The sequence below is a fragment of the Thamnophis sirtalis genome, unplaced genomic scaffold, assembly GCF_051295495.1.
Source record: "Thamnophis sirtalis isolate CommonGarterSnake01/CBP01778 unplaced genomic scaffold, rThaSir2_p1.2 scaffold_4, whole genome shotgun sequence".
Classification (NCBI taxonomy): Eukaryota; Metazoa; Chordata; class Lepidosauria; order Squamata; family Natricidae; genus Thamnophis; species Thamnophis sirtalis.
This window is the reverse complement of record NW_028261384.1, coordinates 13809389-13836786: the sequence shown is the minus strand read 5'-3', so window position 1 is coordinate 13836786 and position 27398 is coordinate 13809389. Positions and strand designations below refer to the sequence as shown.

The window sequence follows — 27398 nt, the reverse complement described above, 5'->3', positions numbered from 1 at the left end:
TGACCTGATTGACAAGCTCAGCGTCTTAGGCACTGAGTCACCGTGACCCTCTAAAAGAATATAGGTAATCCTTAATTTATTACCAGTTAGGATCAGACCTTCTGTTGCTAAGCAAGGGCAGTGAGTCACAAGCCGATTTTACAAGTTTTGCCACAATCACATGGTCATTAAGAGAATTTGGCTTCCCAGACAGCTGGGAAGATCATGGGGATGCTGCAACAGTTGCACATAGAAGGACTACCCATATAGTCATAAATCACATTTTCAATGTTAACATGCATTTGAACAGTTACTAAACGAATGGTCATAAGTTAAGGGCTGCTAGCAATTTCATCTTAAACTGTCATGGCTGTTCAAAGGCAAGGAATACATATAACAGTTCTTTTTTCCAAGATTTAACTTTCATTTTTACAATTAGTCAAACAATGCCTCATCTTCTTCAATAATAAATCCTACATCCCTTCAAGAGGGCTATAAATAAGCCCTTTTGAACATAATTTTGTGAAACTTAGCACTACCCAAGTCCATGCTCATTAAACCATTATCATGAAATATTTTTGGAATATCCCTTGTCTAAAGCACTTCATATGACATACTAAAAATTAAATTCCCCACTATAACCAACACTTGGATCAATTCATTGCTCACTACGAAATAGTATTGTAATTGTCTTAGATATGCATATTAAGCTTCATTTATCTCAAAGGCAAATATAAGGGGTCAAAGTGGATGAAAGAAACATGAAGGGAATAAAACTGTACACTTCAGACATCATAGTATTAAAAGATTCATCATTGTTTGTGTGCCATAACAACATTAATCACAGCAAAGAGACTTATTTAGTCATTGAACAATTTTATACATATATCCAAGTTTGCTGTTTTACCATGATAGATATATTAATATTAAACATATTCATTACTAACCTTAGCTTCTTGTCCTAATCTTAGCTTCAGAACTCCAAAATCACGAGATAATATGTGCGTGATTATTGTGACATCTGTATGATGCTAAGCAAGCAGAACAATAGCGATAGCAATAGCACTTATATACCGCTTCAGTGCTTTACAGCCCTCTCTAAGTGGTTTACAGAGTCAGCCTATTGCCCCCACCAGTCTGGGTTCTCATTTTACTGACCTCAGAAGGATGGAAGGCTGAGTCAACCCTGAGCCTGGTGAGATTTGAACTACCAAATTGCAGGCAGCTGGCAGTCACCAGAAGTAGCCTGAAATACTGTGTTCGAAACATTGCACCACCGCAGCTCCTAAGCAAGACATATATTGATATATACTGTCTATTCAATGCCAATACAAAATGTAACCAATTTTCAAATCACTTTGAACTGTTTGTCTTTATTATTTACATATAGTCCTTAACTTACAACCATAATTGGAATCGTAGCTTCTATCACTCAACAAGTTGTTAAAGTAGCCATGCTCAATTTTATGACCTTTTGTGAGTTGTTAAGCGACTCCAGCGTCCATCATTAATTTTGTCAGGTCACCAATGGCAATCCCATGATCCTAGGATGCTGCAGCCATCATTAAAGACATACCAATTGTCAAGCATCTGAATCTTGATCATGTATTGCTGCAACAGTTATTAGCATGAGGACTAGGTGTACGTCACATTTTCCAGCACCACCATAACTGCGAATGGTCAACCAATTAATGGTCTTAAGTCAAGGACTATCTCTGTATAAATTTATTTGTAAAGTATATACTGTCACATTTATTCAGGGACCATTCAAACTTACGATGGTGCTTAAATGATGGATATTTACAATAGTTCCTTGATGTGGTGATAGTCATATTATTGCAAGGTGGGTGCAATTATGATGTTGCAACCATAGTCACATGGTCACCATATGCAAACTTCATTCTCAGCAAAAGCAATTTGAAAGCAAGAAAGTGGTTGCAAACGGCAATCACAAGTCTGTAAGATGTACATATGGTTCAGAACAGTGGTAGGCTCCGGGTGGTAGGGGCAGGTACAGCCGTACCAGTATTAGCCAGGAGCAGCAGCCACCATACTGGTACGATAGCTTGTTTGGCCCACCCGCCCGTGTTCCTTACCTGTTTTTGAAGCAACCGGACCGTTTGCGCACACGCGCACAGCACTTGCGTGACCTCCGCTGAGCAGCTGGGTGTCGCAGGGCAGTGGCATGTGCATGCAGTGCATTTGCCCGACGAGGATGCCCAGCCCAGTGCACAGCGTACCAGTTGCAACGGGAGCTGGAACCCATCACTGGTTCAGTTAATGAGAGAAAGTGGAATTGCTGGCAGATAGTCACATGACTATGAGATGATGCAATCATACAGGATTCAGCGAATGATAGAAACTGGAATTGCTAAGTTGGAATGGTCACATGATGTTGTGCTTTATAACCACATTGCTATTACATTTCTTAATTCTGGCCAGAGGTTGTACTTCTTGTAACTATCGGTATAAGGCTGCTTTCCCTGCATTAGATTATATCTTTTTAATAAATCAAACTACAGCATTCTTCTCACTGCACTAAAGTAGACCCATTACATTATTAGTATCAGTTCCATAATTACACAATTATATGGATAAAAAGAATGATACCTGTTCTTCATTTGCTGCGAGTCCTGTTCAAAAACCTTCATAAACCAGCAGCTGAAAGGGCAACATTCACCTCATCTCTATATCACTGAAGAAATCAGGTTTTTTTTTCAAATGCAGAGTAGAAAAGATGATTGGATAAATATCACGAATGCTCTAGGACAGAATTTTCTAAGTGTGGCCCTGGGGTCCTCCAAGACTTCTCATGGATACAAAATCTAAAATACTTGCCAGCCCACACTGAAAAATAATACAATTGTGCAAGTCTCTCAAACTGTGAGAAGGGATAAGAGCAGCAAACGTGTCAATTTTAATTTTTAAGATGGTAAATACAGGTAATCCTTGCTTAATAGTGGTAATTGGGACTGGCAAATCTGTTGCTAAGTGACGCTGTTGTAAATCACATAAATGATCGCGCCTACCTATGACGGAAATTGCGACAGTTCCCAGTTGCTCTCATTAAGAGAATCCTGTGCCGTTGCAGTGCCCTGCGTTATCTGAGCTTCATTTGTAATCTTCTGCAGGCATTGACATTGTTTGTGAAGGCTATAAATTGTGATCTTGTGGCTGTGGGATGTTACATGATCACATGACTGTGGGAGCCATGCTAGTGCAGGGGTTAAAATGCAAGGTTGCAGGCTGACTCTCCCCACAGCCAGGAGTTCAATCCTGACTGGTTTGAGGTTGACTCAGCCTTCCATTCTTCTAAGGTGGGTAAAATGAGGACCCAGATTGTTGGGGGCAATATGCTGGTTCTATAAACCGCTTAGAAGGCTATGAAGCGGTATATAAGTCTAAGTGCTATTGCTATTGTCATAACACCAGTGGTTGCTAAACACCCATATCGCAATCATGTGACACAGGGATTCATGCAACTATGAAGATAGTTGTAAATCCCCATCATTCAGCACCACTGTAACTGAGCAGTTGCTAAACAAGTAGTTATTCAACAAGGACTACCTTTACTGATAAATATAACCCATGCAAAGCTATTTTTGGAGTCTCCAAAGTTTTTAAAAATGGAAAATGTCTAGAGAGAAAAATGTTTAAGAACTACTACTACTACTTTCAATCTCTTTAGGAGATTGAAAAGTGTTACAATTCAAACTTGCAAACTTCATAATAGAAATGAGATGTAAATATAATGGCAACATGCTTTCAAAAACGTGATACAAATAATGGAATATTTGTATTTTCTTGACATTTGATCAACTGACTCTAAACATCATGCTTCTTAGAATCCACAAGATTGAAAGTGGTGTTCCTTAATGAATGGGTTTTTTTTCCCAACCACATTTCTCTAATAACTTATATCATACATTTTCTTAAACAAAATCTGAAGATTATTAAGCAAGCAGTGCCTTGAAAAGAAATGGATTTTATAAACCCAGGGGAATTTTCCATGAAATTATACACATCACAAGTAGTTAAGATTAAATTGGGAAGAGTATTTGCATGAATATACAAGGAACACTATAAAACATGAAATGGAAGAATATTAAAGATTTCTGTGGGTAAAATGTTTATTCTAATACAGGGGTCTCAAAATCCAAGTCTGTGGAATGGCATCAATCCTCGGCATGCCAGAAACCAGGAAGCACAAGCCAGTGGTGGGTTCCCACCAGTTCGGCAGAACCAGTAATGATTTGGTGGTCTTGGTCGCTGGAACCCGCAGCGACCCAGGCCTGCCACACCCCCGAACCAGTTCTTCAGGTGGTGCCTATGGCCCCGACATTTTGTTTTTAGCTTCTGCGCATGCGCAGTACAATTTTTATTGTACTGTGCATGCGTGCACAGCGTGCCCACTAGCAAACTGGCAGTACTGTCTGCCAGAACTCAACCTTGGTGCAAACAAGCAAAACCCCATCCACCGGGTGCAGGCAGCATGTGAAACCATGCCGCTATGGCTTATTTGTGCCTCACATTTTTGCCACTTTTTACTGATCATTGTTTTAATATATTCAAATTTTGGCAATTTTACTTACACTGTTGCCAAATGTAAACTGTCCAGGCAATTTGACTGATAAAAGGAATAAAACTTGAATAAAAGAATTTGTTTTAAAGCAATGACTGAAATTAAGTTCCAATTTACAATTTCACTCTCAATCAAAAGCTTCAAATTTAAAAATGATTGAGGAATGCTAAAATATTTTATTACTGATAATTTTATAAGGCAAAACAATTGGATTAAATCAACTGTTATTTAACAGCAATGTTAATGAAACCAAGACAATAAAAAGAGTAATTTGTAGAAGTGAACAGTAAAGTTCATTTCCAGTATTCCAGAAATAAAGCCAGGTCCAGGTTTTATCACTAGCCTTTTTAGTTGAAGTCAAAATTAGAAGAATGAAAAAGCTGGACCTAATTTTCACTTTGTGGGAGACTGTTTGAAATGCACGGAAGTACTGATAATAAGGAGGCAAGAGATCCAAGAATCTGTTAAACAAATTGTTCTTATCATTAAACATATAATTTACAGCAACCTTTTTCTGTGAGTATCCTTAACATCAAGGTTACCAGACAGCATATTTAGCATTAACACACGATCCAAGTCAGAAAAATCTGACCACCCAGACTTCAGAAGCTGGCTCTTAATATACCTACCGATTACATATTAGCATTGCATAGCATTTCTCTGGCAAGTAAAACACACTTGTATTGTTCCTGACGTTTTTGCTATGTGTTCACCAATGCAAAAGGGCGGGGTACAAATCCAATTAAATAAACCATTAAATAATGCAATAGTAAAGCGAAAGTCCCTGCTAAGGAATAAGGAATGCATCGTATTTTTCCAGTCCATAAACACATTTCCAATTCTTCTACTTTTGTTGTAGCAATTCACTTTTTTAGAAATCAGGATGGTCAATATATACAATTCACTAAACCTTCTAGCAGCAAAGAGACCAAACTGCTCTACTGAGCTTGTTTAGATAATATATAGCCATTCTAATTAGCAACCAATAAAATTAACTATCATTCCAAACATTCATTAAATGACGAAATTCTAATGCACAAAACTGTAACAAGTAACATTATAAGAATGATCAAGATTGCCTTCAAAGAAATGCTATGATTATTCTACAGAGTTAGGTTGCATTGCAATAGATTTATCTTAGAATACTGCTTTTAATTAATGGGGGGGGGAGCCACCTATTTTCCAATACATAACAACAGCAGTGAGCAATTAAATTTCTGTGCAACAATGAAAACAGAAACATAATTTGCAAATAAAACCTAAGATAGTCAGCCAGTACTAACAATGATAAGCAATTGGGTGTATGCCTATGCAAATTACAAAGCGATAGCTCATTAAAAAGTAGAGCTTATTATTTCAAATGTAAAATATTTGACAGTATAGTAAGACTGCAAGCCATCAGGCACCCCATTTCACAGCAAATAAGTAATCATTTCTTTGATGGTTCAGCATGTTTTAAATGCAAGTCTGTAAATCAGATGATCCTAACTGTATTGTACTTCCAACTTAAGATAGTAAAGCAAACAAACAAACAAATCATAGCATCATAACACTGATGATATTGCCTAGTTTGGTAATGAAATGTCTGTAAGAAAACCACCAAGTTCAGCAGGACCAAGGATTCCACAAACGAATAAAATCCCTGTATTTTTTCAGATCATCATTGGCTCTAAAGGGTTGACCAACATTTGCAAATTGTTGTGTAAGAGTGCTGAATGATGAACATTCAGCAAAAAGAACTGGTACTTTTCAGAAGTTTTTCTTCCCTCTTATTTCTACTACATGTTATAATAAATAATACCAGACTTGCAGGAAACAGTTTTCCAATGTCAAAACGCCAAAATACAAACTATATTGTAATATATTCAATAATTTGGTATCTTGGGTGTTTCTACTTCTTTTAAGATCATTTTCAATAAAAGTTTCTTGTCACCTTCCAATTCTATAAAATAACTGTAAGGAAAAACCCTGATAAAGTTAGGCAACACTACTATGCTCAGACAAACAAGAAAATATTTTAAAGTTGCCCTAATATTTTAAAGTTTTCATTTTGCTAAATTAAGAGTGCCAGGAAAATACAGTAACAAAAATTACTAATCTCTTTAAAAATACCATATACAGAATAATCCCTATTCATTTTCATCCTTTTGGCAACTGTCCATTTGAGAGAATTAATCTAGATTAATCTGTCTAGTATACATTCCTGCTATAACATTGCATGAACTCAACTCTTTTTTAAAAATGCAGTTCATTGCTTGATCTTTTGCAAATAAATAGCATGGCTAAATACATTAACCTAACTCTTTTTGAGATATTATATAATAGAAAAGAGTGTTTGAATACAGGCTTAATCATTATAGTCCTAATAACATAAAACAACAACAACAACAACGGTGGAAAAATGGACTACAAAAAGATTTTGGTCCCAGCCAGAACTCCATATTGAAAGACCAAATGAAATGTAAGTATTAGGTGAAGCTGTTGCTTCAGATATCAATACTTTTTGGATAAATATGACAGTAAAGTGATAAAGTAAAAATAGATTATCCACCTCCACCACCTTCAATAGACTTGAGCAGACTCTAATAAGTTCAAGCATGGAATTCTTGGAAAGACTTTTGGTAATTTCTTCCTAAAGATTAATCCGCCATATATCTCTTTAGCAAAATAAAGACCAGCAGCAAAAACTTTTAAAATGGAGATTCTGGAGATTAAATCTCCAAATTATGTTCTAATGCAAATTATTCTCTCCAATTCTCTACATGTCTACATGCTTTGCTTCTAATAGAACCCTATCACAAATAAAACATGTAAATACTGATATTATTACATAAAGAAAAATTATTCTGAACTGTTGCTGGGCAGTTGAGGCCCACTGCTCTGAACCATACTTCGATCTCTGTTTAATGAAAATCCTAAGTATCCTCTTTGATTCAAGGCTGATGACAAATAGAAATTAAAGATGAGACAGAATAAGCATGTCATTATCTGTGCTGCAAAAATATGGATGACCAATAGAGAGGGGCGAAGACTTTTCTGACTTTCTCTGCTGTATTGACATCAATTGATCATTTAGAACTTTTCAACCCAAATTTGGCCTATTCTAAAATGAAAATTGTAATGGAAATATTTATAACCAGTATACCAGTAAATTGGTCACAATAATACTACGATCATGCCATGTATTTTTAATAAAGTTTAAAGTTTAAAATTACTTTTAGTATAAACTCAAAATCCTTCAGATTTAGTTTCCATCTGTCAGGCCCAAATACATTCATGTCTCACACAATATTATTATTAGTAGAAGTAGGGATAGTATGAGAAACTAAAATGGATCAAAATAATCAAAAATTAAATGCCTATTCAAAGCCATGATTTTTAAAGTTTAAAAGCAAGCAAAGAATTTACTTTCAGTTCAGAATGCATTCCAAAAAAACTGGAGCAAGAATTGGAAAAGTTGCCATGAGATAAACCTGTGCTAGGTATAGGCACACCTCTCCAAATGAATTCAGTTAATTTGGTGAAGACATTTACTCAGGAAATATGACCCCAAGCCAAATAACTTTTCGAAGAGAACAACCAGCATATTGTATCCCATCCAAAAACAAACTGGTAGCCAGTATAATGCTTTTAGGACAGATGTAGCATTGTCTCTTTCAATTTTGTGCGATATCTATATGTTATATATCTATAGATAGCACCTACCTCACTAAAAGTGAAGGTATGATTCTGGTTACAATTTTATAAATCAGGATGCAATTCTCAGGAACATTCTCAAACGGAATAAATTTCTGAAAATAAAGCATTCTATCTATAATTTATTTTTATTTTTTTTGCAGCCACACTTTATTTTTTTATAAATAACACAAGGTGATGAATGTACCTAAAACTCCTATTTTTCCAATAACAATCTTATGACGTGAGTTGGACTGAGAATCATCCACCTGGTTTTCACAACTAAGGTGAGATAAGAGCTCAATCTCTAGTTTCTAGTTTGGTACTTTAATCACTAGCTCAAATTGGCACTATAAGAGATACATCAGCTGCCATCTTCTAATTACCTCTAATCTTATTTGAATTTAGTTTTAGTTTATTTGCCCTAGTATAGGCAATTATCAACTGCAAAACAGCATTAGTGTCTAATTTAGATCCTGTTAGTTCCTCTAACACTCATATCTTTTATCTTAAGCTGTCTACCGTGGACCTTAAACATTTCTTAAGAGGTCCCTAAGGGGGTGTGCATAAGTGCACTAGTGTGCCTACCATCCCTGTCCTACTGTCCCATTTATATGTATTCTTTTATGTGTTTATGGCTATGTTTTGCTTATTTTGATCCATTTATTTGTGCCATTTTGTCATGTGTTTTCATACTTGTTTCCTTGTACTTGTTGACAAAAAAATAGACAAACTTAAAGATGTTACTAAAAGGTTATAGAGAATAGAGCAATGTGTGTTCCTGTTTCCAAATATCCAAAAGGATTCAAATGGATAGATATCATGGTTGATGGTATAAAAGTCACTGATTTTTAAAAAAACACCAAAAAGGTTATTTTGTTAACTATGAGACACAGATCAGTCATCAAGTCAACTAAGGCAATCTCTGGCTTGGAGCCTACTTTGAAGCCAATGTGAAAAGTGTCAAGTTAATTTGTGTCCTGCAGAACTATCTCATTTACTCAACTGTTTTGTCTGATATCCAAGACCTAGGTTACCAGTCCAAAAGTGTTATGAAAACTTAGTTATGATTGGGCAACTGGATCCAATTAAATTTGCTTCCTCAAGCAAATTTCCTTAAACAAGTTTCACATTATAACAAACCAAAATAAGCAAACTTCTGGTCAAAAAATATTTTCAGCTTTTGACTGGAGGGTATAGTCTTATAGAAAATTGACTGCTAGATCTTTCAACTATACAACAGTTACATTTGTCATTTATTAAGTATAAAGAAAATAGTTCATTAATTCATTAAATATGGTTTAAAGAAGGCATGTCAAATTCTATTTCATTGAGGGCTGCATCAATGTTGTGTTTGACCATGAGGGGCGGGAGGTGTGGCCAGGGTGGGTGTGGCCAGCTAGCAATCATTTGTGTTAGGGGTCCCTGTAGGGGCCAGAGCACTTTGCCAGTGAAAACAGGATCCCAAGCTCCGTTTTCGGTGGCAATAGCATCTTGCAACCCTCATGTGGCCCTGCTGAGCTCCATTTTTGCTGGCAGACACACTGCAGACTGGTCCTTTGCTGTTTCTAGGGTGGCCCCCTGGGCCAGATCTAAGCACCCCCTGGACCGGATCTGGTCCCCCGGCCTTGAGTTTGACACCCATGATTTAAAGGATTTAACTGTTGAAAAGAGTTAGCAAATTGAACAATGTAAAATCTTGTTGAAATTTTAATTTTATGTAATATTCCACATTCAAGATATTTTTCAGGTAGAATGTCTGCTTTCATTGTATAAATGTACTGTAAAATTCATTTCACTTTCTGAAATTAAAGCTAGTCCATGGAAAACTTAATGAAGAAAATACTGATAAAATCTTTATTTTATTCCATTATTTTTATTATTTAACTTAATGTAGTCCAGATAGCAATTAAAAATTATAATTTATTAGACCTGTTAATAAAAATACAGTAATGAAGTGATATATCAGAAATTATTTTAATTGGGGTTAAGGTTAGGATTAAAATAACAAAATTCCTTAATAACTGTTTATAGCCAAGAAGCCACTAAGTCTCAAACCACCTTAATCACAAGAGATTGAAGATTGGTGTATGTTTGTCTATCTCTTTAGACTTTTCAAATTCCCAGGTATCACAAACTGAAACTAACCCAGTCAATACAATAATTTCATAGAATCATAGTGCTGGAAGGGACTTTGTAGGTTTTCTAGCCCAACCCATTGCCCAATTTTTGGATACTACTGTCTATTAACTCTGTATCAATGGGCTGGGCTGATTATGAATTATTTTACCAAAAAGGTTAAAGCAATAATTCCTTAAATGCACTCTACCCATCTTTGGTGGGAAGGTAACAGCACTCAGTGACAGCATGCTGGTCACATGACCACAGAAGTGTCTTTGGATAGCGCTGGCTCTATGGCCTTGAAACGGAGATGAGTATGCCCCCTATAGTTTAGCAAACAATTGCGGAGTAAAATGTGCAGGGACTCCTTACTCTACCCATCTAACTTGCTGCTTTAATTCTAATTATTGACAACTATTTTGCAAAAATTAGAAAGGGTTTTTAGGAGGAATTACATTAAATGTCCAGTTGACCCTATTCCAGATTTCACTCATGCCTCTGATAGGACCAATCAAAAATTCTTGCAAGACCTCTTGAAATGCTGCAGCTTTTAAGAGTGGCTTCCAAATAGAGAGGAGATATGCTGCCATAGATCTACCCTAAAATGGAGAGGTTTCAAGCATTACCTGACTTGGTTATTGTGTATGGAATTATATTTAAATAGGAGCTGTCACATACAACAATATGTTCATAAGACCACAAATCCTTTTTAAAAACCCCATTATTCCAAAAACACTCTATAGTTTTGCACATTTTATAATGGCCACCCATTATAACTAGCCTTATTTTTATTTTTGCTAAATTTCTATCCTGTTCATGATTTGTTCTCATAATTAAAAGATGTTGTAGGATTTAAATGCTGGAATTCAAACATCCTGGTGGAGAGAAAAAAACAGATAATAAATTTGTTTTTTTTAAATGTGTTAGTGCTAGTAAAATCAGATAATGAAATTCATACTTGAGACATTGTTGTCTTTTTTAAAAAAAATCAGCATAATAAAAATCAACTCTCTCATCATTTAATATTATGATAGATTATTTAATTATGTGAGTTTTGGGGGATTTCTTTTGGAGAGCAAAGGTTTATAATGTACATATACATTATTGCTGGACCAGCTCCTGGATTAAATATGCATTTCATGTGAGAAAATTCAGCATTTAGATTAATATTATTTTTACTTGTCTGCTCAATGTAGTTTAAGATATAGATGTTATGTAAGAAAATGACTTCTCAAAGGACACTTAATTAAGTGGATACAAGGAAAACAACACCCTTGGTTAAAAATAAATGGCACGCATCCAATCCAGAGCACAACAAGTGAGAACCCCTGAAGAATTCTGCATCGACTCCTTGAACTTAAACAAATACAATTTTGGTTAGATGGGAAATATTCAGGTTGGAATAAATCTGTTTTTGAAACCTTATCATATCTTTAGACACATATAACAATTCTTAACCTTATTGCAAGGGCAGAACACATAATCACAAGTCAGCCCAATCATTGTATCTGGTAGAGGAATCTGAATCCCCACAACCAGCCACAAGAGAACAACCTGTTCAATCTCTTCCAGGCCTCTTGAAATCTTGTGTAAGGATGACTTTGTTATCAAGCTCAAGGAAGGGTGGGCTATAAATTGAACTGATAAGCAAACAAAACCCACCAAATTCACTCTGGCTTATTCATTTGGACTTTATTCTCTAGATAACCTTGCAGCCTTAAAAGGAAAAAAAAGTGTTAATACAAAATAAAGACTATTAACAAGTCAGCCAGATTAACATAAATCTGTCATCCATTAAACTGGAGGTACACTATGTCAGTCCATTACAAGCTCAACTAGTAGAAACCCCACCCCCAATCTATTAACTTGATTTTTTTTAATTTTTTTTTTAAAGCAGAGAAAATATTTTCCAGGAAAGGCCAAAGCAATTCTCCATGAGCAATTTATATAGATCAGAAAGAGGGGGAGGGTGCACTTTTTTCTGCATATGCCTTCAATCTTCATCCTTTGAAAGGTGCCTCCCCTTGGGCCTGTCTCCTGATTAATCTTTGGGGTTTTAGGGAGAGGGGGGAACAGAAGTCCTAACAAATCTCCTAAGAGATATATTACTTCAGTCCAGATGGACTGGAGTTCAATCCCTCTATCCTTGCGAAAGGATAGTCTGATATCAATTATTTTGACCATCTTCATCCTCACCCCCCCCCCCACATTTTCAACTTCCAAAGGCTACCTACAACCTTCCTTCCCCTCCCCTTGATGGAGGATGCAAAAACTTCCCCTTCCTACTTTAAAAACCAGGATTAAAACCAAGCCCGAGCTCACCGGAGAGGCTTTTACGGTAGAGACCCCGAAAGCCCCCTTCCCCTTCCAGGCCTGGCTTTCCTCCCCCTCGCCCACACCCCTGCCTGACTGCCTGCCATTATCCGGCCCAGACCTGCTCCAAAGCCGCCCCAGCGAAACGAGAAGGCGAGCGCGGGCGTCTCCGAGCGGGAGGCCCATCCAGGAGGCTGCGGCTACGAAAGAGGGCGAGTCGCCCGGGCCTCTCCAGTCACGCGACTCCCGGGTTCCCCGTCCGAGAAGGCCCTTTCCAGGGACGGAGTTCCTCCCCACCCCGTCTTTTTTTTTTGCTCCCGCCTCGCGACGGGCATATGCACACCCCCTTTTCCTCCGCGCCTTCCCCACCCCCGCTTCTTCCCCGCAGGTGGCCGCCGCCGCGGGAGGGGTGGTGGTGGTCGGTCCGGGAAGCCCCCCCCCCTTCATCCTTGCTCGCGCTAATCTCCCGTCTCGGCCTGAAGCTGGGTTGAATCGACTACCACCACCCCCCAAGGGGGCACCCCCGGATTCACACGAGGTTCCGGGGATAAAACGGGTCGGGAGGTAGAAGAAAGGAGGAAAGGTGGAGTGGAGAAAGAGAGAACACCCTCCACCCCACCCCTCCCATGCATTCTGCAAGAGCGAGTAGGCTTTGCTCTCCAGGCGGTTAGTACCCCTGCCTTCGCCCCCGCTACCCCACCCCGTTGTATTCTGATTTTGTGCAACCTCCCCCCCCCCCCACGTCCGCCGCCCCCCTCCCGCTCTCCGGAGCGTCTGCATCTCTATCTCTGCCCCCATCGGCATTTATTTCTCCTCCTCCGTCCTCGCATTCAACCTTCTTCTGCCTCCCTCGGCTGACTCTAGCAGACCCAGGTTTTGTAGTTTTTTTTTTTTTAAGGCGCCATGTTTATAATCCTCCATCCTATTTTAAAAAAGAAAAAAAACAAGAATTTCTTCTCACCGCCAACCCCGAGACGCCGCCTCTCCCTGCTTGCCCCCGTCCCTCCTTCCCTCCTGACTCCCTTCTCCGAGCCAGGGAATAAAAGACGCTCGGGATTTCCACCGGGCGGGGACAAGCAAAAGGACTGGCTTTTTTCGCCGATCCCTCTCGGTCCCTTCTCTCCCTTTTCCCCCCTTCTTCTTCTTCTTCCTCCTCCTCCTCCTTCCACCCCGGTCCCTCACCTTGTCCGGCGGCGTCTCTAGCAGTTGTAGATTCTGCAGGCGGAGAAAAAGAAGTTCGCGCAGGTTAAAGTTTGCAATTCCTGCTCGAGGCCGCGGCTGCTTCCTCCGCCTGCTACATATTTTCTCTCCCCATCGGAGTTTTATTGTGTCTGAATTTTTTTCACAAAACCCCCCTCTCTCCCTCCTCGCTCCTGGCCGTCTGCACACTTCTAGCTTTCTGGGGTAAACAGGGTTTAGGATACAGCCTCGGATCGTCGGAAAAAGGAGAACTCTAGTGGCGTCTGATGGAGTTGCCGCGGCTTTCTTTCTTTTTCGTTCTTTCCACTCCCTCCCCCCCTTTTTCCCCTCCCTCTCTCCCTTAAATGTAGTGTACAGATACGGATGGCATTCTAGGAAGGCGATTTTTCCAACTATTGGAATGATCTCTGTTGAGTTGCGATAGCATAAATGTGCAATAGGAAGAGATGAATACGAAGGTTGATTGTTCGTTTGTTTCTCCTTGCCTTCGTATTTTGGAAGTTTTTTTAAAATATTAATAATAATCATATTTCCGTGATTTCCAAAATTACGAGAAGATTTGTGGAGGCAGTAAAGAGCAATTATGCATGTCGGTTTGTCTCTGTTACACAGAATTGACCAGGATCATTGAATTTCTAAGCATTCCATGCATTGTACTCATGGTTTCTTATTTCTGCTGTGGAAGATTATTTTTTTTAAAAAGCGAAGGTGATCATTAGGCATTTGCAAATTTGACCAATATAAGGTGACAATAATTAAAAATGATGCAATAGATCCATGATTACATTCTAAGCACAGTAAACCCATATGTTTGCAAATTTATTGATTTTTTTTGAAAATACATCCCATGGAAATCAGTAAATTTCTAATAAAAAGACATGAAATCATAGCTGCCCCTGGATGAGAGGGGGAAAAAATCTGTATTCTGTGATCCTTCTATTTGATGGAAGAGGATTTGATTGTGAAATTCCTTTCAAAGGAACAGAATTTGGGTGAAACTCCTGGGGTGTTGTGTTTTTGCACTTCTGTAGTTACAGGTGGGCAGGGTGCGTGTAAAGGTTGCCTTTCATTGAACAATCATTTGCCTGCCTGCTTACAGCCTCTCCAGCTATGTGCTATTTCATTTGATCAAAAGGAATTCAGTGTATTGAATCATGAAGAAATTCCTATGGACCATTTTCTAATTGCAGCCGAGGAATCTGCACCTTGTAAAAATTATGGAAGTCATTGGCACAAAACAATGGAACTCAGTCTTTAGGATTTTTATTTTTATGGAAGCCTCTTTCACAAAAATAAAGAACTTCTAGCAAAATTATAAAACTGAGTGTGGGCCAGAATTAATATACAGGTTTCTAAAAAAGGTGGATTTTCTTATTGAAAATAAAGAAAATGTATGATGATGGAGATTTCTTAATTGCAGTCTTAATATCTAATGCATTCTGAGTCACAGCAGTGATGAATGGCAAGTCTTCCATAGCAAGAGTCACTTTGTAGTTTGAGAATTTATAAACTTTTATTCTTTTGTTGGGGGATGTGTGAGATCTATATTAGACAGAAATAGTATGGCAGTTCTCTTAAGAGAGACTGTTTTTGATATTATTGAATATTGAAGGAATAATATCAAGATTAACGAGGTTATAACTAGAAGGAATGCAGAATTTGACTTAATCATCTGTTGCGAAACTATTTTTTAACTATTGGATTGATTTGTTATGGGTTAAAAGTTAATACGATCGTAGTTGATTAACCATAGCTGCCTCGGTGATGATACTTGCCTAATCTGTAAAATATGCAAAATAATAATCAGTAAATATAAAATGTGCAATAATAATAATGATGATCAGGAATAAAAATTGATTTGTTTCAGATTTTATAAACATCTATTAAAAGCAGTGTAAGAAAGGAAAATCTTTGTTTATTAAAATATAATACATATAAACCTAATTAAGGAACATATTAATATTTCTATTAACATCTTTGCAGTTTAATTAATCATGGAGATTATATAGATCATTGGGATCATATTGTAGACATAACAGTATAGAGAAATTCTGGCCATTTTTTTAGAAGAGTACATAATGATGTTAATTCCATTTTATGAGGATGATGACGATATTGGCTAAATTTTATACAGGCCTGGCTGTTTGATTACAATTCTGATCGCAGACTGTACAAACACAATGTTGTCTTGAGATTGTCGAAATGAAGCCAGATGGATCTGGAGAGCACTAGGGAAGGGGAGGGAGTATGTTTACACTTTCCAAATTCCTTTGTAACTTTTTCAAAACTCTTGAAAGAAGCCTAAGGAATTTTTTTCAAGCAAAAAGTTAAAAAAAAATACTACTCAAGGGAGATATTGTTTTTTATAATGCTGCATAGAAAGCTACATTTTGCTTAGTTTAATGGTTTTGCTCTAAACTTAAATCATACCAATGATGATGAATTCATGTAAGTTTAAATGAATAATGAATTCCTATTCTCAATTCCTATGGGTCTGTTTGTTTGTTTCCTTGTTTCTGATATAGTGTATTTAAAATTTAAAGTGTGTATAGATTGTACTTGGGAGATGTAGAAAAAATAATATGTACTTGCATATTTATTGCTTGAATTCCTTATTGTTTATTTTGTATCCTACATAAATTTATGTAAGATTACTGCATCTCAGAAAAATCCGATGACAAGTATTGATACCTTCATGGGGAACTCCCGATACAGTTTCTCTATTTTCAGATATAAGCCACTATAAAATAGAAACAATTATAACTATTCAAAAAAGTAAGTAAGGCATGGAATAATATTAATAATTATAGAGATTACTCAGAATTGTAAATCTTGGTAACACTAAGATGTAACTATAAGGATTGTCCTTAATATTGGTATTAAAAAAGAACTGAAAACAGCTAATTATAGATTTTATAATGAGGTTAAAAAAAAAATAAACTAAGAAGCCCCATTGGCATCACCCTGATGTCTGGGAGTATATCCAAAGCCTTTTATATTGTCTTGTAGGTTGGCTAAATGAGCCAAATGGTCTAATTCTACTTTATTGTAAGACTACATTAACAGAAACTTGCAAGTTTCAAAGTCCAAATCTCCCAGCATTTCCTTTACAACCTGAGAACTTGGCAGGGAAGAAGATCCCTTCGGAGCCTCCTTTTTCTGCCCATTATACAGCTGCCAGCAATGCCCTCTCTTATCTGAATGTTTTGGAGGCAGCATCTCTTCTCCTCTGCCAAGGCCATTTACACATACTATTTCAGTGCATAGATTTTTTGAAAGGCTATAGGATCTGGGCCAATCTAACCTTGAGGAGTAAAGAGGTATCCAACTAGACTAAAATATGACAATAGAATATGGATAGTAAAACAAGGTACAATCAAACTAAAAATTACTAGTCAAAAAGCTAGGCTTTATTGTGAGATAAAATTCACCATTACCCTGTTTCCCCGAAAATAAGACTTCCCCGGATAATAAGCCCAATTGGGCTTTTGAGCACATGCTCTAAAATAAACCCTCCCCCAAAATAAGCCCCCCACGAAAATATTGCAAGACAGCAGCAGCCATGACGTGACCATGCTCGCCGCTCCCTGCACCTCAAAAATAATAAGACCTCTCCAAAAATAAGACCAAGTGCTTATTTCGGGGGTCAAAAGAAAATAAGACCCTGTCTTATTTTCAGGGAAACATGGTAGCAAGCTATATAAAATTACCAGAATTAGAATTTACATATGAAATGTAATAATCTTGTTGTTACAGAGGTTATGATACTGTGATACAAACTTGTGATAATTTTTAACATTAAGAACTAATTATAAGAATTGTATTTGCTACTAATAGTAGAAGTACAGAACCCATATTATAATTACTATGGAAAAACAGGCTATTGTTAGATGTGTGAACTTCAATTCCCAGAATTCCCGCAAATATAACACTAAAAAACACTGATTGTAAGCAGTTGTTGTTGTTACTTGCAAAGTCATGTCTGACCCATAATGACCCCATGACAAGGTTCCTCCAGGCCTTCCTGTTCTCTACCATCCCCCGGAGTCCATTTAAGGTCACGCCTACTGCTTTGGTGACTCCATCCATACAGTCAACTCATTCTGTCGTTCCCTTCTTCTTTTGCCCTCAATCTTTTGCAGCATTAGACTCTTCTCCAGTAAGTCCTTCCTTCTCATTAGGTGGCCAAAGTATTTGAGTTTCATCTACAGGGTCTGGCTTTCTAAAGAGCAGTCAAGGGTTGATCTCCTCTAGGACTGACTGGTTGGATCGCCTTGCAGTCCAAGGGACTCGGAGGATTCTTCTCCAGCACCAGAGTTCAAAGGCCTCAATTCTTTGGCACTCAGTCTTTTTTATGGTCCAACCTTCGCAGCCATACATGATTGTAAGCAATACAACGACAATAAAATAAGTGAAAAAGAATAAAAATCAGCAGATCAAACAGCAGATTGTCTCCGAAGAATTTACTACATAAAATATTTAATTTAGCTCACTTGATTCCTTAGTTCAGTGACCGCCAAATCTTTTGAGTCAAGGTGGCGCAGTGGGTAGAATGCAGTACTGCAGGCCACTTCAGCTGACTGCTATCTGCAGTTCAGTGGTTCAAATCTCACCGGCTCAGGGGTGACTCAGCCTTCCATCCTTCTGAGGTGGGTAAAATGAGGACCCAGATTGTGGGGGCGATATGCTGACTCTGTAAACCGCTTAGAGGGCTGAAAGTATATAAGTCTAACTGCTATTGCTATTTTGGTCACCAGGGTTTGGTTCTGAAGAGTGAGGTTTTCTGTAGGCTTGGTGGGGGCATGGTTTCTCCATTTGCTGGATCACCTATGTTCATAGATTGGGTTGGTTTGCGTAGCTCGATTCCTGGCAGGCCATGGATCATGGCCTGAGGGTTAGGTTCCCCTGACTTAATTGATTCAATAGCACACATAGTAGCCACAGAAAGCAAAACAAAAACATCCATGTTGGAAAAGTTAAATGTAAGCATACAGGTCTACTGTTACAGTATCTGTAATATCATTTCTACATATTTTAATCCCAGAGACAAATTTTGCCACTATAGGTAGTATTGGATTTTAATGCCATAAAAGAACATTAAGATAAATGTCTTCTACCTTGTTATTTCCTTAGAACTAATATGAAGGCTCATTATATCATGCCTGGTGAACTTGTAAAAAAAACACAGACAGTTTTGTTTCAGATATACAAAAAAAAATTACAAAAAACCCTTTTTTTAAAAGATTAATGTTCAATTGAAACTGGAGATTTTCTAGTTGAATTAATGGCAATTAGAAATTTGTTATGGAAAGTTGCGTTTATAGATGACAATTGCTACAAGATTATTATATGCCCCAAAATGGAACTCACAGCAGAGGAATGGCTGATGAAGGTGACACAATTAACATAAGTGGCAAATTGATTGTTTTGAGTGGAGAAAGTACAATAGCTACATTTATGAGTGACTAGAAACGCCTTAGGGACTTTTTGCTGAAAAAGAAAAAAATAATTTCTCTCCCCACCTTATTGAAGGTAAGCTCTGAGTCCTGAAAACATTTAAATACAGACATTCTGTAGTACTGTAATATGTTAACTGTACAATTTTAAAGTTTCTGTTTTCCGTCCTGTAAAATAGCATATAGGTAGCCCTTGATTTTCCACCATTTGTTTAGTGACCTTTCAGAGTTATACTGAAAACAGTGACGTATGACTATTTCTCACATTTATGACCAGAGGTGGGTTGCTCCCGATTTGGCCCAGTTCGGCTGAACCGGTAGTGGAATTCAGGCCTGGGTCGCAGAACCGGCAGCGACCCAAGCCTGCCACGCCCCTGAACCGGTTCCCTCGCTGCCACTGGGCCGCCACCATTTTGTTTTTTAGTGACTGCGCATGAGCAGTTAACTGTTAATTGTTCTGCACATGCATTGCATGTGGTAGTAAAACCGGTAGTAACCCACCCCTGTTTCTGACCATTGCAGCATCTCCATGGTCACACTGATTCATATTTATGACTGTTGCAACATCTTGGGATTATGTGACCCCTTTTGCAACCTTCTGACAAGAAAAGCCAATGGGGAAGTCAGATTCACTTAACACTCATGTTACTAACTTAACAACTGTAGTTATTCACTTAATTGTGGCACAAAAAAAAAAAGTAAAATGGAGCAAAACTGAACAACTGTGTCACTTAGCAACAGTAATTTGGGGTCAATTGAGGGCTGCTCATGCATTCATCTTTCTATATTGTATTATTTGCCAACCTTTTGGTTTACCTATACGCATTACATCTTTATGAATCAGAAGTTGTACAAATGAGTTATACAGATAGTCCTCGAGTTACAATCACAACTGAGTCCAACATGTTGCTAAATAAAACATTGAGTTTTTCCCATTTTTCTTGGTTGTTAAGTGAATCTGGCTTCCCCATTGCCTTTGCTTGTCAGAAGGTCACAAAAGCTGATTAACATATTTTTCGGAGTATAAGATGCACCGGAGTACAAGACGCACCAAGGTTTTGAAGAGGTAATTTTTTTTTAAGTAGGTAGGTAGATAGAGGGATAGAGAGGAAGAGAAAAAGAGAAATACAGTAGGTAGGTAGGGAGAGAGAGAGAGTAGATAGGTAGGTAGATGTTTCCAGGTGTATTTATCCATGTGCTGGAGAAAGAAATCGCTGACAATCTGTAAAACCTAAGACTTTGTTTCTATTGGCACAGTACTTGATCAATGTAATTCTCATCAATCAGTTAAAGAGCTTTCCAAAAAGGGGAAAAAAAGTTTTTGCACTCTGCAAGCTTCCCCAAAACAGCCCATTTTTTGCAAAAAAAGGGCCCATTTTCCCCCCCCAAAAAAAGCATGAATAGCCTTGGGGGAGCTTGCAGAATGCTCCTGGGGGGAGGGACAAAATGAGCAAAAAACAGCCCGTTTTTCATGAAAATGGGCCCGTTTTTCATTTAAAAAAATGCATGGAGTGCTTATGGAGCCTTATAGAGTTCTGCTGGGGGCAGGGGGGATGGGACAAAAAACGGCCTATTTTTTGCTCATTTCTCCCCTCCCCAGCCCCCAGGAGCTCTCTGAAAGCTTCCACAAGAGTATGCACACCCATTTTGGTGAAGGGGCGGGGCTTCAGGAGGCAAAAAATGCTGTATTCAGTGTACAAGACGCACCCAGATTTTCAGCCTCTTTTGAGAAAAAAAGATGCGTCTTATACTCCGAAAAATATGGTATGTAACCCCAGGACACTACTGCAACCATTATAAATATGAGCAAATTGCCAAGCATTTGAATTAGGATCATGTGACAATGAGGATGCTGCAATGGTTATTAGTGTGAAAAACAGTCATAAATCACTTTTTCACTTTTTTTGTATCTGAGTGGTCGCTAAATGAACTGTTGTAAGTCGAGGACTACCTGTATATTTGTTTAGTTAGAAACTAAACAAACTTCCCAAAGTTGAAACTAAGCTTGTTGCCACATAAGGTTACTTCAGGACATTTTCTTAAAAAAGGAGTTTCTTAAGGATTTACAAATACTGAATATTGACATTGTACAAAAAGAATGGCAAACAGACTTCAAAGATCAAATGATTCTCCTCGCAGAGAAGGCATTATTTTAGAGCTAGGTAGATAGAAAACAGAAAAAAACAATGTTATATGCCTTTTCTAGAAATGTCTCTTTTGCATAGCTGTGGCATGAACTTTAGCTGATGAAATTGGAGGAAGTAGAAAAGCAATTCATGTGATTTTGTGTTGACTGTTTTCTTGTGGACTATTAAAACCTAGCAAGGGTTGACTGGTAGAACGAGTTTGAGTTCTTCTTAGATTTTATGAAAGATAAGGAATTAGAAGTAATTCAATTTATAGGACATTCCAGCTGGATATTCAGCTGGTGATTTATCTGCCCCAACTGGAAAGGATACAGGTAATCCTTGACTTTCTACTGTAATCAAGCTCAGAATTATGGTTATATAGTGTGTTGGTCATAAGGTGGGCTGTTTGCCAAGCACTCAAGATGAATGATTTCACAAGAGGGCCACCGATAAGAACTTTAAATTTGAGTCATGAGTATCTTTAAGGGGTTCTCCCGTAACTTAGAAAGGTTGCTAAAATACTAGTCATAAGTCAAGGACTACCTATAATATCTTCCTGTTCTGTCTTCCTATAGATAATGAATATTTAGCACATTCATCTGGCTGTGGCCTTCATCAGCGATGATTCTTTGTTTGGCTCAACTGTGCTTTTCACTTCTGTCTTTAATTTTATAGGCAAACATAAAGATGGATCCCAAATGAAGTCAGTCAGTAATGTGCATCTCAAATGCATGTGGATGAAATAGGGTTACCAGATCTGTTCTGCAAAACTCTGGATGTTCCCTTAGATGGCAAGAAAGATAATCTCTCTACTCACATCAAGCAAAATTATGGGAGTTGAAGTTGAGAAACACACGGGTAAATGGTGCATATTTATTTATTTATTTATTTATTTATTTATTTATTTATTTATTTATTTATTTATTTATTTATTTATCTAATTTATAAGGTCTTCCGTTTCACAAATGTGACTTGGACATGTGCAATGAAACTAACAATTAAAACCTTTTTAAACCATTAACCTAAACATAAACATGATTGTGAGCGAATACAGCAGAATTTAACACATGGTGCAACCAATGTTGCATTGTCACCATGCTGCTCCGGAGGCTTTCCTGAAGCCTGGGGAGGGTGAAAAACGGGCCCAACGGGCCAACAGGAAGTTTGGAAATGATCCATTTCCACCTTCCAGAGGGAACGGGGAGGCCGTTTTCACTCTCTCCGGGCTTCAGGAAAGCCTCCTGAGCCTCCCTTCCGTGTGGGGAAGGGGTGGTCACGTGTGCATGCGCAGGTGGATGGTGTGTGTGCGATAGCGTCCACACACAATTTTGGCACGCCTTTAGAAAAAGGTTAGCCATCCCTGGAATAGAGCCTCCGAAAGCAAGCTTGCTAACCCTAACCTCCAAATTAATTGGACTACAACTTCCATAATTCCCACTGGAAAAGGTTGGTGTAATGTATTCCATATGTACAAAATATACAATGAAGTTTTTTCAGCCAATGAATGGGATAAAGTCCCCAGGAAACCTCATATTCCCTCAGAGAGGTTGGCATCTGTAGACATTCTTTCTTTTTTAAATAAGTTTTGCTTCGCGAGGTATAGGCATGTTAGTTTTAAACCCCATATATCTCCCTTTCAACAACTGAGCTGTTACCATTTGCAGTATTTCAGTCACTTGTTCAGTATATTTTCTTGGCCCCTGCATGGGAGGGGGGTCCCCTTTTCTGCTATTTTACTGTTGTTTATTGCTGTTATTCCAAGGGATGTCATGCTTGATACGAACTGCTATTTTTGAATAAGTGCCCAACAGAGAGAAGCTTTGACACCAGGTTCCTGAGGTTAGCATGGACTCCTGGTTGAAAGTTTTATTCTTTTACTGATTAACCTGCTTCACGGCTGACTTGTTTCTCTGGGATCATACTGTGCTCTTGAACGGAGCATAATGCAAGCCAATCAGAAGTTTGGTTGCACTTGGAAAGATGCCAGATTTCTTGAACCATTAATCTCCAAAATTTCAGTGCCCGTGGGACAAAGCTGAAAACAATGGTGGCTCAGTTGCTTAGTTCAAGATCTCCCAGACTTAGAATCATCCATTCATAAGATATTAAAATTTCTATTATTTTACAACTTCAGGCCATGTCTTGGAGGTACACGAGTAGGTATAGTGAACAGTAAGATTTCTATTGCACCCTAACTCATTTATTGTTCAATAAGCCAGTTTGGGAAGCCCGAGCCACGGGCAATTCAGAGTAATAAAACTTCAGAGTAACAGATCAAAATTTAGTTAATGCAGCAGATCAAATTTACAACTGTCTGAAATAATGTTGCATTCGAAGTAGTCCAGTGAAGGGAGCAAAATGCATGTTAATCTTTTCATAATTTTCCATCTGTAGCTATTTGCTGAAGGATATAAGGTCAAATATGAGATAAATTTCTGTGGTGAAATCCTTTTGAAAATAACAGACCTTCTCCCCCCATAATCCATTAAAATAATGTTTTTCTGCAATTCACAGAGAAGAGAAATAAGTATTAGGGTACATCTGGCGCACCATAGTTATTTGTTAAACTTATATCCTGCTTTTCAGTCCTCAACAGGATGTATATAACATTCCTTTCTCTATTTTTAAATAGTTTTATTAAAATGTATAACACATAAAAGATTAAAAAAACAAATTCAAAAAACCTCTAAAAGACTAAAACAAAAATAAGAGGTGCAGAAAATAAGTAATAATAATAAAATAAAAAATAAAGGAAATTCATAAAAATGACGCATCCTGGAAATTAGAAATTCTCTGAAGATGGGCTTCAGTGTGGGACACATATATTTGCCTTCATTCACAATCAAGGAAATATGTAAAACTATGAAGCCTCTTTTCATTCCAAAACATATAAACAATTTTAGTAACTGAATCATAATTCTAATTACACTTTTGCTGTTTATTTGCCCCCTCAAATTTAAAGTCCTTAAACTTATATTTAAAACTTTCACTAAGGATTTTTTTAAAAAGTGTCCCGATGCTTCCAGACTTAATTACACGGGGGGTTGGGGGGGGGACAGTTAAGCAATTTTGGTATTCAGAAAAGAAAATATGGGAACCCAGTGTCCTTTTCAAGATGCAGATCCAGAGCAAGGTGGCTATTCCCTTCTCTCCCACTGTTGTAAACCCACTGGAGATCATTGTCTTGCCACCTCTTTGCAAGGATCTTGTGGGTAATTCTCAAGTCTTTTCCTTGCCTGGGGAGACATTTCAAAGTACTTATCTACTTAGTCTGTTCTTCATTTTGTTGTAGTCACCTGCTTTTAACAGAACTGTCTTCAGGTCACCATTTCTTCTCCAGAAGAAATGTCCCTTAACACTTACTTCTCTTAATTATTCCACTTCAGAACATATTGAGTTAAGGATAGTGACTTCCCAAAAGCACACAGTCATCGCTCAATATGAGGTTCAAATTTCCCTATCCTAATCCACCAGCCTAACCACAATCCCCCCCTCCCAATGAACTGTCTTCTGAATATGACTCCAGAATATCTAACCAATGGAAATTCTGATCTCTGTAGTCACCACACAGTTGGAGAACAATCAGTTAGGTTAGAAGTTGCCAAATTTTCTTAGTTCACAGGACCTTTAAAAGCACAGTAACTTTTTCATAGCACCTTTAGGACAAAACTGTGAACTACTTCGATCGAGTAGTTCATGTGATCCCTGACAGAAATTGAATATCACTCTGTTTCTGATGAAAATTTAAAATATCCCTGCCCTTGGGAGTTTGCTGAACTATAGAGTTTGGGAACTGGAAATAGGGAAAATTTGTGACTTTGAGTTGTTAAATGGTTTTTCAGAACTTGGGCAACACAACCCCATGTCTTTAAGCCATTCACCAAAGCAAGTATCCTGCTATATTTGTTGCTGTCTTCCATTTTTAACAATGTGCTAATCCTGTATACAGTTAGTATACAGTATACTTTTATGCTTATTTAATGACTGTTTGAAGTTATAACAGAATTGAGAATAGTGAGATATAACCATTTTTCAGATGATTTATGACTGTTCCGTCATTTCCATAGTCACATAATCCAAATTCAGATGCTTGGCAACTGATTCATATTTATGACGGTTGCAATGTCCCAGCAATGTGATCACCTTTTGTAACCTTCTGACAAGCAAAGTCAACGGGGAAGCCAGCTTCACTTAATAACCATGTTGCTAACTTAATACACTTCAATGGTTCATTTAACATCTGTGGCAAGAAAGGTCATAAAATGGGGCAAAATTCGCTTAGCAACAGTAATTTTAAGGTCAATTGTGGTTATAAATCAAGGACTACCTGTATTTAATTACTCATATCTTCATGGCATTAGAACAGTTTATTTTTGAGTTCTCAGCCTAATTCCAAATGAGTATTTATACCAGCAGTTGTAAACATTAAACATTTTCAATTTTGACAAAGTTAAAAAAGTTTTAGTGATTGCAGCTGGAATATTCATCCCAGGCTCATTCATTTAAAGGAAATTGAAATTGATTGCAGGATATGGCTGACATGCCTCAAGGGCTTGATATGTGTCATTATGATGTGGGTTTTTTTTTCTTTTTCTTTTCTTTTGGCATGTATGGTCATGAACTCTCTATAAGATTGTTAAAAATGTTGGCAATGGCACTGCCAAAAAACCAAGAAACTGCTGGAAGCAGAAAATGTTGTGGGAATTGTTAAAGAACTGCTAATTAACGTAAGACTTTGGGTGTTCTTTTCCTACCTACTTGTAGTCAAATGAAAAGCAAAGGGATGAATTCATTGGCAAACCTAGGATGACCACTAAGCCTTTTAAAAAATATTGTTAAAAGGCTTTCTTTTATAACTTGGGTACATGGATTGCCAATATATGCAATATTTGGCTAAGTCTACACATGTACAAAAGTTGAACTTTTCAGCAGCAACTTTGAACTCTGTAGTTTTGGTATAATATTTTGTGAATAGAGGGAAGTTACTGGGGCTGGGCAAATGTCAGCATCTATCTAGGCTTGTCCAAGCTTGAAAGATTAATGGGATGGGACACGCTTGATCTTTGAATAGGAGATCAAGAGGACATCCCTTTTTTATGCTTTTCACATGAGGAAATGAATACATGCAAGCATATGTATGTTAAAATATCTATATTTTAATTCATTTTTATTTAGTTTAACTTAAATGTACAACTGGTCTAATTTTTATTCTGGTTGGGCTCATTTCTCTGGTCTGGTCATGGCTGCTATTCAGTTCAGTTGCTGCAATTCAAAAAGTGTGTGTTTAGCAGCCTGAAAATCTGTATACCTCTTGTATAAAGCATATGGCTTAGAATGGTGCATTTAATGCCAACACCTTGACTTACAATGGTGTATTTAATGATTGTTCAAAGTTTCAACAAGACTGAGAAAATTAGCAGTCCATTGCAACATCCAAATAGTCATGTGATCAACATGTGGCTGTTTGGCAACCAGCATGTATTTATGAGATTTGCAATGTCCATACAAACCCCATTTGCGACCTTCCCAGCTGACTTCCGACGAGCAAATAGCAATAGCAATAGCAGTTAGACTTATATACCGCTTCATAGGGCTTTCAGCCCTCTCTAAGCGGTTTACAGAGTCAGCATATCGCCCCCACAGTCAGGGTCCTCATTTCACCCACCTCGGAAGGATGGAAGGCTGAGTCAACCTTGAGCCCGTGAGATTAGAACTGCTGAACTGCAGATAACAGCTGAAGTGGCCTGCAGTACTGCACCCTAACCACTGCGCCACCTCGGCTCCTCGGCCAAAGGCAACAGGGGAAGCTGGATTCACTTAACATCCGCATGATTCACTGAACAGCTGCTGTGATTTGCTTAACAAGGAGGCAAGAATAAAATCAAATGTGATTCATTTAACAGCCCCCTTACTTAGCAACAGAAATTCTGGTCCCAGTTGTGG

The 27398-nt window shown here is 37.8% G+C and overlaps 1 protein-coding gene and 1 long non-coding RNA gene across 5 annotated transcripts in view; one reads left to right on the top strand and one right to left on the bottom strand.

Moving 5' to 3' along the window:
* Window positions 1–14095, bottom strand: part of ZMYND11 (zinc finger MYND-type containing 11) — a 111271-nt gene extending 97176 nt beyond the window's left edge. For 2 of the 4 annotated variants that reach the window (XM_087712502.1, XM_087712503.1), the window contains exon 1: window positions 12792–12812. The gene's annotated coding sequence lies outside the window, so the exon portion shown is untranslated. Of the gene's footprint in view, window positions 1–12791; window positions 12813–13631; window positions 13781–13852 lie in introns of those variants that run through there. The other 2 variants (XM_087712504.1, XM_087712505.1) reach the window with 2 other exon arrangements.
* Window positions 13184–27398, top strand: part of LOC148045769 (uncharacterized) — a 30140-nt gene continuing 15925 nt past the window's right edge. The window contains exons 1-2 of the long non-coding RNA XR_015696317.1: window positions 13184–13336; window positions 22131–22313. This is a non-coding gene — a long non-coding RNA (uncharacterized LOC148045769). The remainder of the gene's footprint in view (window positions 13337–22130; window positions 22314–27398) is intronic.